The following is a 9,841-nucleotide window of genomic DNA, read 5'->3' as shown; positions in this document are numbered from 1 at the left end:
CTAGGCCAGCCAGGATTGCATACTGAAACACTGTTTCAATATATCTATATCTATATTCTTTTATCTCTAAAGTGTTCAATTATTTTGCTCTTCTTGCTTGTTACATTTATTTTAATCAATGTCTTTGCCATTTTTTTCCATTTATATAGTGAGAGAATTAGTTTATACTCTTATCTTTTTGTGACTTTTCCTGTGTTTGATGATGATGTGTATAATAGCAGATCGGGTCTGGAATGTTTCCGCAGAAGGTCAGTAGTTTTCGCTCATGTGCCCTGCTACGGTCTGCTGCTCACTGCTGATCAGCAGGAGTCAAGGGTCATAAACTGAAACCTCCAAAGCAGGGAGCCAAATAAGTTTCATCTTCTGAGTTAGTTTATCTATGACATTTGGGATAGAGGTAGAAACTGAAATACACAACCCTGATTATTCCTCTCCATAGATGCTGTTCTTGTACTTTGGGCACAAGACATTTTTAAATATTTCTCTGATGTATCTTTGTCTGTTTGCTTGTTTGTTTTCTACATATTTTTTAAAATTTTATTTTTATTTATTCTTTATATCTTCCACATTGTGCATCTCATCCATTCATTTCCCATCCCTGAGTATCTGCTCTTTATCCTTGCATCCACCCCATCCCTGATAAAATTTAAGAGAAAAAAGGGGGAAATCTCATCATGGAAGCTATCGTGAGACATAGTGAGTCATGCAGTAAAAACTTTTGTCCATACATCTTTACTTGCAAGTGTTCATTGCAAAAAGTCATTGGTCTGGTTCAAGGTCTCTGGTTTCTGCTACACTATCAATGCTGGGTCCTCACTGAGACTCCTCTTGGTTATCCTGTTGTTCCCCTGTGTTGTGGAGATCCTGCAGCTTTGGGTTTACAGGAGCAATCCCTTCACATGCTCTATCACATCACATATGGGGTGGATATTGGGCTGGACGTGGGTTTTGTTTGTCTATTCAGGTTTTATTCTAATGAGGACCCTCTAGATTTTACATTGGAAAGCATATATAGTGGTGGACACGCTTTTGAATTTTCTCAATTTAAAATTCTAGATAACTGCCTTTACTAACAGAACATAATGGGGATGATGATATTGACATTTCAGAGAAAGGGCCTGAAAAAAAACTGACTTCCTCTCTCTCTCTCCTGGACACCCATCACATGCTTGACAGAAGTCCCCTGTAGCCACCACAGAAGGAATGGCCATGTAGAGGCTTCTCATTGCACTTCAACCAAGTTTGTATCAAATTCAGAAGATGAACCATACACATTGCCAGTTCACAAAGCCACAAACATGTTTCTCTCCACTCCCATTCTCTCTCTTCTCGCATTGTAAAGTCATCTGTTTGAGTTATAGTTCCCTTTTGAAATCTGGCCCTTACCCAATGAATTGACTTTGCTACTTTGCTAACTTTTTATATTATATCTGCATGCGTAAAATGAGTATATGGATGGTGTTCTGTGCATCCTCTCACGAGTGGTGACAGATTGCAGCTGTCATTAGCTCTTGAGAGTTCTTCCACACCCTCTGTGAGGGAGTCCCTTCACTCTGCCTACCCCACTAAAAACATTCACTCTGCCATGCATTTCTCCTTAAAAATTCCAGCTGATGGTGTCATCTGCTTTATCCCAGGGCCTTGACTGAAACATTTAGTCTGCAAACATTGTCCTAGTGAGATTTGGGGATTTGCAAATCCCCAAAGTAGAAACCCCATTTCCATTTCAAAGATTGACCCATATGGTAGCGTTATAGATATGCAGAGGTTGCAATAACTGTCAGCTTGACAGGACCAAGACTCACCAAGACAACAAACCATCAGGCATACATCATACATCAGAATGTTCAAGCTTGGGTTAATTAAGGAAGACCTACTGTGTTACAGGTCTCAAATTCCAGGGAATAAAGTCTTAGACTTCAAAAATGGGATAAAGTTAGCTGGGCACAAGCCTCCATCTCCTTGGGATTCCTGACTGTGGAAGCAGTGTGACCAATGGCTTACATTCTTACATCCTTGACTTCGCAACCGTGATGGACTGTGTTCCGTCAAACTGTGAGCCCAAAAGAAATGAACTCTTCCTCCTTGGGCTAACTTTTTGTCAGTAATTTTGTCACAGCAATGTCACAAGTAACACTAGTTACTTGTGTATTCCCAATCCATAATTCATCCATTGAAACCTGGCCATGTAGGATGCTGGGGTGATAATTAGGACATGAGAACCCTGCCTTCATAGATAGAGTTACTTTCCTTATAAAAGAAGGCTGGTTGAGATGTCTGCTTCCAATATGTGAGCACATAGTATGAATCCCTTTGGAGCAGGGATTCTCACCAGGCTCCAAAGCTACCAGTATATTGATCTTAGGTTGCCCAACCTCCAGAAGAACGAGAAATAAAAGTGTGCTCTTTTAAATTTGTTTAAGGTGTTTTGTCAAAGTAATCACAAATGGCTTAGCCAGAAAAGTCAGTAAATGCTGAACATGAAGGAAAGAATATAATTGTTTTGTTGTATAATTGTGTTCTATAATCAAGGAGATTTGTTTACTTTTCAAAAAGATAGACATGCAAAAAAGTGCTTGATCAAATGCTAGCAATAAACAATAAGTCAAGATAGGAAATGTATTCAATTTTAATATGGTTGAAAATCATAGCACATACTATTTAAGAAAATCATTAATTAGACTATAAACATGTTATTCTTAGATGTCATAATGAAAAATCTAAAATGGGAAATTTTTATATACTGGAACATACCTGTTAGCCCTCAAACCTCATGAAAAGAAGAAGAAAGCCAGATGCAGTGGTTCATGCCTATGAGCCCAGCCCTGGGGAGGCAGAGACAGAAGGATCATGAGTGTCTTACCCTTCACTGGCTCTGGTATAGCTGACCTACCCTTTGCTGGACACTACAGCAGGAGAGTTGACCTTGCCCCTTATGAGAGAGCTGCCCTCCACCTGCACTCCGGAGAGCTGCCCCACCCCTCACCATGGACATGGGAGAGCTGTCCTTGCTGGCATGGACCTAGGAGAACTGCCGCCACACCCAGGGCAATCCCAGTGGTCCAGACTGACCAGTTCAGCTAACACCCAGACCCACCATCCTGGGCCTTGGGTTTGCCCACTCTAACAGCTGCCCCATCTATGATCTGCTGGAGTACACGAAGGGACTGGTTCTGGGAATGATAGCTGCAGGATCTCTATGACTCAAGGCAACAGCAGGATATCCGAGAAGAGTTTTGGTGAGGGTCCAGTGATGGCGGTGTGCCAGCAGCCTTGAATTAGACCAATGGCTCATTGCAATGAACATTTGTAGGTAAGGCTGATTGAACATAAGGGTATACTGTGTGACACACTGCATCTCCCAGTACCACTAGGATGAATGAAGAGGTGTTGGAGAAACAGGAAAGATGGAGTAACTAGGTGAGGTTTTTTATTGTTGTTGTTGTTTACTTTGTTTTGTCTTTAATAATTATTTTTGATGGTTCCCTTTTGGGGAAAGGGATGCTATGATAAGGAACAGATGTGGTGGGATGGGAAGTGAGCAGAATTGGGGTGCATGAGGTGAAATTCCCAAAGAATCAATAAAGAATTACGTTATTTAAAACATGAGGGCGAGATGGAGTAACAGAGTACTTGTTCAGTAATGGATGAATGGGGCCCTGGGTTCTGTACACCACATCACATGGAAAGGAAAGACAAGGAAAAGATGGGAAGGGAAAGGAAGGGAAGAAGAAAGGAAAGAATAGAGAAAATTAAAGACCTGGTAAAGGAAACCACAGCATTCAGAACCCACTTACAGGCAGCTTACAGCAGCGATTCCTGAGAAAGCAAAACAGCCAGGTAAAGACCAACAAGGCATTGGAGGAGCCAGAGATGAGTCCCCTCAAATCTAACAATTCAGATGTTGTAATAATGTAGAAAAGCTTAGGTTTTGATGACTAGGCCCAACGAGTGATATGAGTGTCCCTACTTCTGTGGTGAGTGTCATGAGCAGGATGGTCAAGTCAGTACTGTGCACACATCTACCCGCTAGACATCCCACCTAGATGTGGGGGACAGCGAAGGAGACTGTGGAAGACACAGTGGAGTGAGGGAAAGGTGTACGGAAGGAGAAGATGTGTAAGGGAAGAATGGCCTGGGCGAGGCCAACATTGTGGGGAAAAGGCTAAAGGAATGGGGGTGAGGATAAAGGGGCTTCAAAGTTTTGATTAGAAAGTAGGAGAGCAGCTGTTTTGTATACTTAGGCTTCTGTATATATAAAGTTTGCATCCCCCTACAGTGTATATGACTATAATGAGTACTTAGAACACACACAGAACACCCAGAAATGCAAGGCCTGCCTGCTCTGCATGAGATGCTGTCTCAAAAGACAAAACAAGAGAGGGTGAAGTATGTTATAGGTGGATAGAGAGACTCAGAGCAAGAGAAGTCAAGGAGATTGAAAGCAAAGGGGGCGGAAAACACCATAGAGTGTCTGCTGAGCAGGAATGAGGCCAGAGTGCCAAAGCCCAGATGAACGACTGGCAGACCATAAACATGAACACATTTTCTGTGGTAACACGAGAAAGCATGAAGTGGGTTGGCCAGGCATGAGTGAGCAAGGATTTCTCCTGGTGCCTCTTTTATCTATAAAGCAGAATGTTATTTCGTTTGTTTTGTTAGAGTCAGAGATTTGAGAATGGTCCAGAAGAGCTTGGAAACTGGCTTTGGAGATTCTGTTATGATCTGCGTGGTTTCTTCCAGGATGCTCTGCTGAGTCCCAGAGTGTTCAAAACCTGGACACAACATCGTGAAGTCTAAGTACCTGAGCACTCCCTTTGTTTCCTTGTTTTCTTGGGACAGCTCCACTCACCGCATACCCTCGAACCTTCCACAGTCCCCAACTCCAGAGGGCTGCGACTACAAGTGTGGACCACAACGTTTAATTCTAAGTTCTCCACGAAGCAGAAGCCATTTGGGCTGAAGATAAAGAGCCCATGCTTTATTGTTCTGAGTTCAGAACTCATGAGACAAGAAAGACCATCAAACAAACCAAGCAGTACTCTGAGCAGTTCTGAAGACTCCTAGAGCAGAGAAGAAACTCCACCCAGCCATCTTCTCACTCCATTAGTCACGTCTGTCTTCAGGCGTCAAGCAGCCAACATTCAAGGCATTTCTAAGTGCTCTGAATACTTTGGGAGAAGGAGACAATCAGTAATTCCCCAGGTTTTCCCATGCAAAAAACGCCAACAATCCATTTAAGACAGTAGATCATCAGGACAGCTCATCACTTCTCATTAATCTATCTTTCGTGGAAAGACACTTCTTAATATCTACATTTATTTTATGCAGTATTGTTCAGTGGTAGAATAGCATTTGACTACCATAGCATGTGTGATCCAGTCTTCACTTCAGTAACACACACACATACACACACACACACATACACACACACAGCTGGAGTCAAAAGACAGTGGCCTCTCTAATAGCTATTATTTAAAATTCTCGGATAAAGCCGAACATGTGCCTATGATTCAAGGCACACACCTTTAATCCCAGCACTCGGGGAGCTGAGGAAGGTGACCCTCTGAATTCAAGGCCAGTCTGGTCTACAAAGTTGAGTTCCAGGACAACCAGTCACACCGAAAAACCTTGCCTTGCAATATATGTACACAAACAAATACACAAATAAAACTCCCCAAAGAGCAGAATCAGAAGTGATTCAAACCAACAGATAAGGAAGTTGTTTTATTTATCTAAACTCAGAACTGGTGGCACAAGAAGGGACACGAAACAAGAATATTTTAAATGTAAACAGTTCCAAGAAATGTAGATTGTTTGTACCTTTAGTCAGTTAGAAACAAAAGGGACCATACTTCACCTACACTGTCTAGAAGCCATGGAAAGTCTACAGGCTTTTCAAGAGGACTAGCTTTACTAAGAATCATTAGAAAACCAGAGAAATTGTATTAGATCTAATTTGCAAATTTCCTAACTGAGAAGACTAATTTGCCTAACTCTTCCATAACAAATTATTATTAAATTCCACGACCCAAGTTGAAATCTCTGCATTAAAATATTCACAAGAGATGGCCAACCTCCCAGTTCCACATCCTGTAGACTAAAGGACAAGATATGAAATCCTTAATCCCAGCACTTGGGAGGCAGAAGCAAGTGGAACTCTGTGAGTTCAAGGTCAGCCTGGTTCATGTAGTGAGTTACAGGACAGCCAGAGTTATGTAGAGACCTTGTCTCAAAAGTCAAAACAAAAAAAGAAATTCTTTATTTGAAGACAGTGATTCCAAAGCTACTGCCTGCCATCACTGTCTTTCCTTAGAGAATCAATATTATCCATAAGAATTTTCTTTTTCTTTTCTTTTTTTTTCTTCTGGTTTTTTGAGACAGTGTTTCTCTGCATAGCCTTGACTGTCCTGGAATTCACTCTAACCAGGCTGTAAACCAGGCTGGCCTCTAACCCACAGAGACTTGCTTGCTTCTACCTTGAAATTTTCTTTCTCAACTTGGCCTTTCACTGAGCAACATTTTATTTATTGAAAGTTTAAAGATGATAATATGTTGAGTGCTTAGGAGAGTGTTTGTCTACACTTTACTCCTATAGAGTGGTTGTCAATGAAAGAGAAGCAATCTACAACACCACAGCTGACTAACTTTTAAGTTTAGTACTATATACACATCCTCAGCCACAGACTCTAGAGATCAAATACTGGTGTGCTGAGTAACATGTTCTAATGGTGCTTTACACCATACCCCGTCATGATAACTAAGCTTAAGAAAGAGACTTATTTACATAGGCCTTTTTAAAAAAATTTCTTTCTTTCTTTTTCTTTCTTTTCTTCCTTCCTTTCTTTCTTTGTTTTAAGATCTATTTATTTGTGCATTTTATGCATATGGGTGTTTTGTCTTTGACACATAAGAGGAGGGCATAAGATCCCATTACAGATGGCTGTGAGTCACCATGTGAGTGCTGGGAATTGAACCCATGACCTCTGAAAGAACAGCCAGTGCTCTTAACCGCTGAGTCATCTCTCCAGTCCCCAATTTACAATGATCTTAATTCGAAAACTTAATGAGTGCAGGAAAGGATGGTTTACTTTAAATTGCTTTTCTGAATTATAAAATAATCTTCTAAAAAAAGCAAGGATGACTTTTCATGTAATTGATGAGTTCTAGTCTTTGAAATTTTAAGTTTTGTGTGAAACATTTTCTTTTAATGTAAAGGAGAACTGTCAGTTCAGATGAGAAAAGTTTATCAGAACATATGTAAATTATATATGTTTATGTATCTGTGAAACTGCATGTATTACAGAGTTTTGGGGGGGAGTAAATAGTTAATAGTAGAACTCCTTGTGGCATTTTTAGAGATGAATCTCAGTGGGTACATATACAAACACTCCCACTCCTGTTACAGAAGAGTGGTCACCGAGACTCTAAGATCAAGAGGTTTGCTTTTTTGCTGTGAGATTGTGTTTCCTAGTAACACCGGAAGCTACACATAGAGAATCTCACCAAAATGAACCCAACCATGGACTAAACAAGGAGGACACCAATGGACATGCCAAACAGGACAGGGAAAAGCCCACATGACCTCAACCCTACAGAAAGAACTACAGTCATATCAGAAAAGCTGCAAGCAGGAGAGAAGGTCTTCCCTAGGGAAGAGTGCACCAATTGATTGTCCAGTGCCAAATGGTCAGCCCTGAAAACATATATAGAAGTAACATTATACGAATGAGACAGATTATAGTTTTATATATACAGATGCATATATCTGTGCAATAACAATTAGTAAAAAAAAAAAAGAGGTACTAGATTTGAAGGAGAGTGAAGAAAGGGGTAAAAGTTTAGAGGTAGAAAAGAAAAAAGAAAATTGTTATATTATAATTTCAAAACTTTTAAATTTAAAAAACCACTAAAGAAACAAGTGGGGAAATGTAAAGGACATGGTACAATGAGTAAAAGCGCTTGCCCCCGAGTCCAATGACGTGAGCTCCATCCCTAGACTCTGCATGGTGGAAGGAGAGAACTGGTTCCTGAAGGCTGTCCTCTTGACACCCACAGGTGCCAGCCCTGGCATGCACATGGTCCAAGACCCAAACGAATAAAATAAAATGTAAGACTTTTAAACATTAGTTTTAAAGCATTAAAGAATATATCTGGAAGCTTCCTTTAAGATGTGTTTGAGAAATAATACTTTACATGAGCCTTGTTTCTTCTAGAAATTTTGGGGAAACTATAGTCAAATCAGGTGCCATAGGAAGATAGTCCTTGATATATTTATATATTCGTTTATTTATTTTAGACAAGCTGGCCTGGAACTCACTATATAGACCAGACTGACTTAAAAGTCATAGAGATCCACCTGACTCAGTCTTCGTTCCCCAAGTGCTGGATTAAAGCATGTTCTACTTTGCCCAGCCTCTTCCTTAATCTTGACTAGAAGTTTCTAGTGTACAGGTTTCCATAGGAGATACAGCGCACACCATAAAAAGATTTTCAAATGTTCCTTTAAATAATGCTATTCTCACTGGCCCCTAAGAAAACTGCTGGCTGGATCACATGCGGTGCGGGGGGTGGGGGGGACTTTCTTGTACGCTTGCTTGCCATTAACCAAAAGCACAGATGACTTTCAAGGCTGCTTTAGGCTTTTTCCTGTTCTTCTCAGATGAAAGCCTGCTTGGGGAGTCCAGATGCTCCTTATTTCCCAACAATGAGTAGCTTGGCATGCAAGTCTCTTAGCTAAGAAAATAACAAGACCCTTGATGCTCAAATTTGCCGTTGCATTTCTACCCAACTTTCCGTGTCATCCTCAGAATCATCAGAATGTCTGTCATGTACAACACTTCCCCTCCTACTTCTTTGGTCCTTGTTACTAATTTTTTTTTTTATAACATCACAAGTAGTTGCCGTTTCAAAACAAGTTCCAAAGTTCTTCCTGTCCCATTCACTCGCTGAAAGGTTTCTTTGCTACCAGAAGTTACCCACAAGACTCCTGTCATGACTCATACTACCTGACATGGTCTTCTCATCTTTCAATCTTAGGGACAAAGAAAAATGTTCAGGTTACTCGGAGGTTTCTATCACAGACATGTAGAAAAGATAGAATGATATCTTCTCCCAAAGTCAAATCAAATGTATTCATGGCAATAATGACACCATGAAAGATAACTGGAAAACAAATAACTGAGAACCTGACTTGTCATTCAAATATTGAAAGATTCTGGGGCCCAAATTTTAGCAATGTGCATATATAAACTGTATTAATATATTTAATACTGCGAGAAACTTCCTTCAGGTCAGTCAGTCATGTCACCACATCCATTTGGAGAGAGTAATGTGTTGAGGGAGGCTGTTTGCTTGTTTCTGGCCACCCGGACTCCCAAAATAATCACGCAGAAACTATATTATTTGAATCACTGCTTGGCCAATTACTTAAGCGTATTGCCAGCTAGTTTTTACATCTAGAATTAACCCATTTCCATTATTTTATATTTTACCATGAGGCTCATGGCCTACTGGAAAGGTTCTAGCTAGCAGCTTGCATATTCTCCCTCTGCCAGCTCCATGGCGTCTCCTTGACTCCATCTACTCTCTACATATATCTCAAAAGGGCTAGTTTTACTCTGTTAAGCATTGACCAAAAGCAGCTTTTTATTAACCAATAAAAACAACACATAAACAGAAGGACTTCCCACACCAGTAATGTGCTTTAGATACAATGAACTCATTTTAGAGCTGTAGCTTAATAGCAAGCATGCTGCTCCCCAGTGAGCATAGTTTTATTTGGGATTCCATAGATTGTGTACATATGTGTGTGAGTAGAAATCCATGTTTATGAGTTATA

This window comes from Myodes glareolus, chromosome 16 (assembly GCF_982192425.1).
Source record: "Myodes glareolus chromosome 16, mMyoGla1.1, whole genome shotgun sequence".
Taxonomy (NCBI): domain Eukaryota; kingdom Metazoa; phylum Chordata; class Mammalia; order Rodentia; family Cricetidae; genus Myodes; species Myodes glareolus.
Note: the sequence above shows the minus strand (reverse complement) of the source record.